We start from the raw sequence: 7609 nt of genomic DNA, 5'->3' as shown, positions 1-7609 counted from the left end.
ATAACGAACGAACGAGTACAGAGAACAAAAGCCTTTAACCGCATTTAATCAGATAATTTTGCATTTTTATAAATTTCTGTTGCAGTTGCTATTGCTGCTACAGCGGCTACTGCTGCTGCTGCTGTTGCAGTTGCAATTGCAACAACAGTTGCACTATTATTGTGTTTGGAATTCGATTTGTCTCCGCAATGGTTCCATATGCGAATATGCGAGTATGCAACGATATCCTGGGTACTCGCTGCATGTGTTTGTAACGAGTTGGTGTTGGCCGTTGCAGTTGCATTTGCTCCGGTAGCCAATTGCAGTTGCTGTAGTGGTCGCATTGTCGGCGCAATCACTTTGATGCATACAAGTCAGTTGTTACTGTAACTGGCGTTGTTGCTGTTCATTGTGGACGGTTGCATTCGCTACTGGAGTGTGTATTTTGGCTTTCCCACTTATAAAACTGTGTCTCTCGACCAGCTTAAGCTGGTAGCAAGCAGCAAGTAGCAAGTAGCAAGTAGCAAAGTTGTAACTCCACGTCTGTCGCAGGAAGCGCACAGTGTAGCAGCATTAATTATATCATTATCCTTCATCTTGCGATTTATCTTCTTGTGCATTTACTGCGTACTTGTTGCTGGTATCCGCGTTCCAGTGGGAGCAACTGATTTTCAGCATTTCAGCAGCATTTAGTGGGGCATTTGTTATGTCGAGACGTGGCCGAACGTTTTTATTCACTTCGTTCTCCTTTTTCAAGTAGCCATTGCAGTTTCTGTATTTCGATTTGTATTTCATATCAAATGAAGTTTTTTCTCTGAGCAGCTCACATGGTTCTGTCGTTCGTTTTTATATCAGCCACTAACTCCCAGCATGCAAAAATCTGTCGCCAATATTTTATGCGTTGAAGTTGCTGACAGAAATGATTTTGAAGGCAAATGTTAATAATTATTCGCCTTTTCTGGTTATTTGATATCTTCTTTGCAGGAAGGCTAAGTGAAAGCTGCTATGAGGGTTTTGATTAGTTGGCGTACTACAAAGGAATTGAAGGATGACATATGGAAAATTCATACATCTTCATATGATTAACATAGTTGGTTTGGTAAAGTAATTAGTACTTTTATTTTCATGGAGGTCTACATTTTGAATGTGTATAGAGTTAATGGATATGAAGTAACTATAATACATGATAAATATATATTATAATTGTATAATTGTATAATGTTATGCTATCATGTATTACTTGCAGGGTTAAGTACTGCGTGAGGTATATATAAATAATATATTTCCCGTGATAAGTAACGCTTGGGGTATCGACGGTGTTGCGGCAGGTATTGCCCTAATGCGTGAAGCAGCGGCCACGCATTCAGCGTGGAAGGATGAGACACCTGTGATGATAAACTCCATACATCCGGGTGGATATGTGAGTTCTCTGTGCTTGCTGGAAATGCTAAATGCAAATCTCAGCAATGAATTGTATGCCGGTAATACACTGAAGGCATGAGCTTGTAGCCACGATTATGGGCCTATAATGATGACGGAGATCTAGTCTGCTAAATACCCTTAGTAACCTCCCTAGTAAAATATTATTTAAAAATGATGTACGTATATTAATATTTGAAATGCCAATACATATATGAAAAACTTTTTACTATAAATACGACTATGAATCAGTACTACAAGTTTTGTCTTTAGATAACAGATTTACATACCCAAAACATTTCCGAAACGCATTAAAATATAACAACCAAAGCTGTGGACAAACCAAAAGTATCAATTATAATTGCCAACGTTGGAAACCTTTAGGCTTTCAGAAAAAAAATTATATGGACCCAAAGCAGAAGTATTTAGTTGGTTTGTTTTAAATTGATATTAGTTTTAGTTATTTTCTATCGATGCCATTGTCTGGTGCATACTAAAGATGGCTCCAAAACTGCATAATGTTCGGGCTGGACAATCTACAACTCAGAGAACAGTTTATCCGCCAGAATAGGAATAATAATTTCAGTGTTTCAAACTGAAATATATGCGATAAATATCTGCAGAAAATGTCTATTATTAGAAAATTTACCTAAGATACAAACAATAATATATCAGATGATTGGGCAGACATTAAACCTTTAGATTCAAACTTGACAAACTCTCCATTAGTTTTAGAGACAATGCTAATATGATTGATTGCAATGAAGTTGCGGAAAAATTGGCTACGGAGGCTATGTCAATGCAACCACTACTGAGCGTCACTAAAAATCACTTCAATAACTTATATAAACTGAAACTTAATAGTAAAGTCAACCACAAATGGTCTAATGTCTGAGGACTTTATTGCAATTAGCTATTTTTTCCGAAAAACTCTACGAAAAAAAGGCAAATAGCTAATAAATCTCAACAGATAGGATTTAAAAACATTGATTGGAGTGATAACTGGCTACTACCTTTTGAACAAGCATACCCTGCTCTTACAACTTTTAGAAACTGATGATATCAGACTAGGTATCGTTGGAGAATGTTCAACTTTTATAAAGTATCAGAATAGAATTTTTCCCAAAGAATTGATCCACGAGTCAAAGTAGTCAAACGTCGTCTTCAAAAAAAAAAAAAATAAAACTTTTCTACACTTGACTGAAGTGAAAGAAATATTTTAGTCCAACAATGGACGCAGTATCGCGTACCTTGATAGTATATAACTTCATAATCAGTTTAGGTGATAACAGTAATATAATGTTTAGAATTTCAAAGATCATCTATTGAATCTATCAGATCAATGTAAATCTCAGTTCTTTTATTTACTTAAATATCGACTCTTCTCGGCAAAATGAAGAGACGTTTCTATAGACGTCTCTATTTACATAGAGACGTCTTAAATATCGTCTCTTCTCGGCAAAATGTAGAGACGTTTCTATAGACGTTAGATTTATTATCCTTCATCTTGAAATCTATGGACTTTCGGTTTTATATATAATGAATTTAAAATATTTTATACTTGATTTTTATGACGTATGCGAATCAACTGAGGATTAGATTTTTTTAATATGCTTATATCTTTTCTCTACTTATTTTTTTTTGGTGAAATAATAACTTCCCATGACCTTTGCTTTCAGTTCTTCTAAGAAAGTTAAAGTTGGTTTAAATTTATAAATAAAAATCCAAATATTCGCATCTTTAATTCTTCAATTCAATGATATTCCACGAAAACTAATAGAATGCGTAAAAATTTTTAACGAATTCAAAAACTAAACAAGATTGCATTATATCGTGTATCTGTGGAAAATCTGCAGAAATCAGTCTTCAGTATGGCACGAACACTAAAATTCTGCGAAATTATTTTGGAACATGCAAATTGGAACATTTGCGTATCAAAAACAAAATTCATTTCACCAAAAATGAAAACAAAATTAAGCCTAAAACATTGAGCATTGTTCACTCAAATAATGCATGTCGCAAACTTTATTTCGCAAAAATATTTAAAAAATCAGTCAACAGCATCAAAATGAGCTGAAATTGCAACTCAAGGGTCTAAATGCTGTCCGTACAATATTCCGATAGCCAAAGCCAAAGCCACAGCCCAAAGCCATAACACCAACAACAACAGAGACAAGTCTAACATAAATTCCAACATAGCTGAAGCTGTGGACCAGCAACGCTTTGAGCTACTGCACTTCGGTCCGGATGATTTTCTTCCTCATTTACTTTTTCGTTTTGTGGGTTCTCAGCCTACTTTGAATACTTTAAGTTAAGTTTATCTTGTGCGATCAGCTTTATTTTGCATCTTGGTTTTTGTAGTGAACCGCCTAAGGTTGTCGTCTGACTAAGAGCGATGCAAGTCAGCGTTAAATTGCCAAATTCAAAATTTATGGCTTGAATACATGATTTTCATAAATTTTCAATCGAGAAACGTGTCCTTCTTTGTCATTGTTTAAGCGGATCAAAGCGGTAGCAAACTGAACATCGATTCTGATGGGGCGGCTTAGATTTGCTCATAACTCAGCAACCGTATCTGTTATGGCAACAGTAGCTCTACGAGTATAGTCAGTGCCGGTCGCAGTGACAGTGGCAACAAGCCGCGCTTTATTTGCATGTGATTGAAATGTGACTTTAATATTTTTGCCAATGCAATAAATTTTTCTTCATTTTTTTCATGCTCCCTCCAAGACCTCATCGCTAAAGATATGCAAATGAACTTCAATGTCTGCACATTGGCGAGTCCAAGTCAAAAGTCATGATCTCGTATGAGTTCCAAACCTAATGAATAAATTTTCATTGTTCAGCTTTATTTAATTTTAATATTGTTAATCGATCGCTAATATTATATAAAGCTATTTAAATGAATAATATAAGTAGGAATAAATAGAAAAAATTCATTAATATTTACAAGTTTTACTACGCGGAAGTAAGCCGATTGAAAATATATTTTGAAGATAATTGCAAATAAAATAAAAATGTTTAATAAATAAATTTATAATTGCAAAAATCTAAATCTCAATAAAAGAAAGCGTCAGCATTACAATTGTCGGTCGTCACATCAAACAAGCCCATAAATCTTAACTTGGTAAATCATTTGCATCCAACCAATCCGAAAATCCGTGCAGACGAAAATGGCTGAAGGGTCTTTTAGCCATTAAGCAACAAAAACGAAATAAACAAAATACAACAAAAAATAAAGGTTGATAAGTACTTAAATGATATTTTTGGTAATAATGGTGATGATGTTGTTGATATTGCTGAGGAATGAACTTACAACTGCCGGCAAGCGAACATTGCACGGTACGCGATATGAACGCATTTTCATGTTGGATTTGCCCAACGTTTAATAAACAAGATCCCATGTCGATTCCACCACAAATTAGCCAAATAAATTATACTTTAAAAATGTGAAAATCTGCATTTCAGCACAGTTGTTGCGCTGATAGAGGACTGTGGAGGAATGCATGTTGCCATTGCATTGCATTTGCAGCAACATGCAACCGCGATCCTCGCTTCCTCGCTTCCACGCTAGTGTGTTTGCTGGGCAATGGGAACGTTGGAGTCAACATTGGAGTCGTATTGCTGGTAGCTGTGTTGTATTCATTTGTTGTTATCTTCCCTCGTCTCACCGTTGAGCCCACGTGGACTTACTATTATTACATTTTATTAATGCATTTCGCTACCAACAACATTAATGGGGTGGATGCGCTTCTTGGCCAAATGCTCTGCGGGCCATACTGATTAATTTATTACATCGGCTTAATTGCTTGCAGTATTCGTTTCTGTTTTAGTTGCCTGATATCAAATGAATAACATAAAAATGCGATATTTTTTTTATTGTTTTATTGTTTATTTATTATTTTAATTTATTTTTATTTAATGCCCCGATTGTGATTCTTCTCTACCAAAACAGTAGGATTTTTTATTTCGTTTTGAGTTGCGAAAGTAATTTACTTTATGGCTGTAACGCTATTAACTCCAACTTCGTAAATGCTTTAGGAGATAACGATTGGCGGCAGTTGAGGAGGGCTCTGACTAAATGGCGTACATAAAGCATTAAATATTAATAAATCCGGAGTAAATGCACAATTTGGCCGTAAAGGTGCTTAAGTAAAAGTAAATATTAAAAGTAAATTAATTACTGATATGAGATTAACTGAGTGATTTTTTTAAGAATCCTAGGATTTGATTTAGGGTAAAGGGTTACAAACTTAATTTCAGCTAATGAGTTAAATATTTTCTTATTCGGTCAATGGGTTAGCATGGTATTAACGACGAGAGACAATGTTTATCAATTCATCATTAACGTATCATTAACAGCTCTAACTTATCATAAGTTTTTTACGAACAACGCAATTAATGTTTGTTCTTAAGACAGGAATCATTCTTAACTTATTTGCATAGTTCAATGACTTGAAATACTTTCATAAAAAGTATTGACCGAGCGTGAGTTGAATGATCTAAAAGGTCACGCCTCTGCATCATTTCTGAAGACAATGTAGTTAAAAAATATTAGTTATAGCCTTAGATTTCTAAAACGAATAACTCGTATATATTTGTAAATTAAGTAGAGTCAGAGTGTAGATAACTCGTCGTTATCTATAGTATAGATTACTTGTTGCGATCTGGAGTATAGAAGACTCATCGTTATCTACAATATAGATAACTCGTCGTTATCTACAGTATAGATAACTCGTCGTCATCTACAGTATAGATAACTCGTCGTCATCTACAGTATTGATAACTCCTCGTTGCTTAAGTATAGGTAACACCTCATTATCTACAGTATAGATAACTTCTCGTTATATACAGTATAGATAACTTCTCGTTATATACAGTATAGATAAATTCTCGTTATCTACAGTATAGATAACTCGTCGTCATCTACAATATAGATAACTCGTCGTCATCTACAATATAGATAACTCGTCGTTATCTACAGTATAGATAACTTGTCGTTATCTACAGTATAGATAACTCCAGTATAGATAACTACAGTATAGATAACTGCAGTATGGTTCAATAATCTTTAAAGACGAATCTTTAAATAGTATCAAAGAGTTAAATTTTTAGTGTAAAGGGTAATGTACATGCCTTTGCTGATGGGTCTTTGTGTTTTTGGACATTCTTTATTTAACAATTTATTTTGTATGCAAAATATGTATTGTATAAATAATTTTTAAAATCTTCTGGGGCGTGAATCTTTGTATGACGATTATCAAACACTAAGTAATGAAAAGATGTAGGGAATTTGGTAGGTAGAGCTGATTATATACATTTTTTGGGAGAGCCAGGCAGAAAGAGAGAAGAACTATTTACATGATGATTCTCACAATATATAACTGTAGAATACTAACAATATTCTAATGATAATGGAATGATGGGAGTAGCCAAGTGCGATGATGATTGTAAAATAAAAGCATAATTCTGGTATGGAAGCATGTTCTATTGGCTATGACAGCAGTCTGAGTGCAAGCACGGTGTTAAGTAAACCTTTAATTTTGATGCTTAGCTCTCATTAATAATTTTTTTATATATTATCTCATTCATCAAACTATGCATTTTGTTCATTTTAAAAAAATACAGTTTTGTTTTATTTTTTACTATACTAATACTATCTTTTAAGAAATAATTGTATGAAGTTTACAAATATTAGTTCATAAAGGGTCAATGGTTGAAATATAATTCCAGTAATTAAGGCCAGACCGGAGATATAGATAGGATGCATGCGGAATTTATTTAGACTTGACTTGAACTTAAATGTTTAGAAAGCAGAGTTTACGATACCAAATTTTGAAAGCCAAGGTTAAAGAGCGGGAAGGTCAGTAAACATTTCACGCTGAAATCCTAATTATCTATTTAACCTCGTTCTTGGTTTATCAAATGTTTTGGTACTGAGTTTTAAATAGTTGATATAAATAGTTGATATAAATATGGGTTAGTAAACATAATCATACCTTTGTAACATTAAATTGCAAGTTAAGTCATTTCATATTAATCAAGAAACCCATTTCATCAGAAATTGTTGTTTGCTCAAATAACAAAATATCAAAATTTTTTGTTGTCGACCAATTTGTCCTGCCTACAAAAATCAATTTCTTTATCTTCCCTCCTCTTTAATAACATATAACAGTGAAAATAAAATGAACAGTTATCCATCACTAAATCA

This window comes from Teleopsis dalmanni, chromosome 2 (genome assembly GCF_002237135.1).
Source record: "Teleopsis dalmanni isolate 2A chromosome 2, ASM223713v2, whole genome shotgun sequence".
NCBI lineage: Eukaryota > Metazoa > Arthropoda > Insecta > Diptera > Diopsidae > Teleopsis > Teleopsis dalmanni.
Note: the sequence above shows the minus strand (reverse complement) of the source record.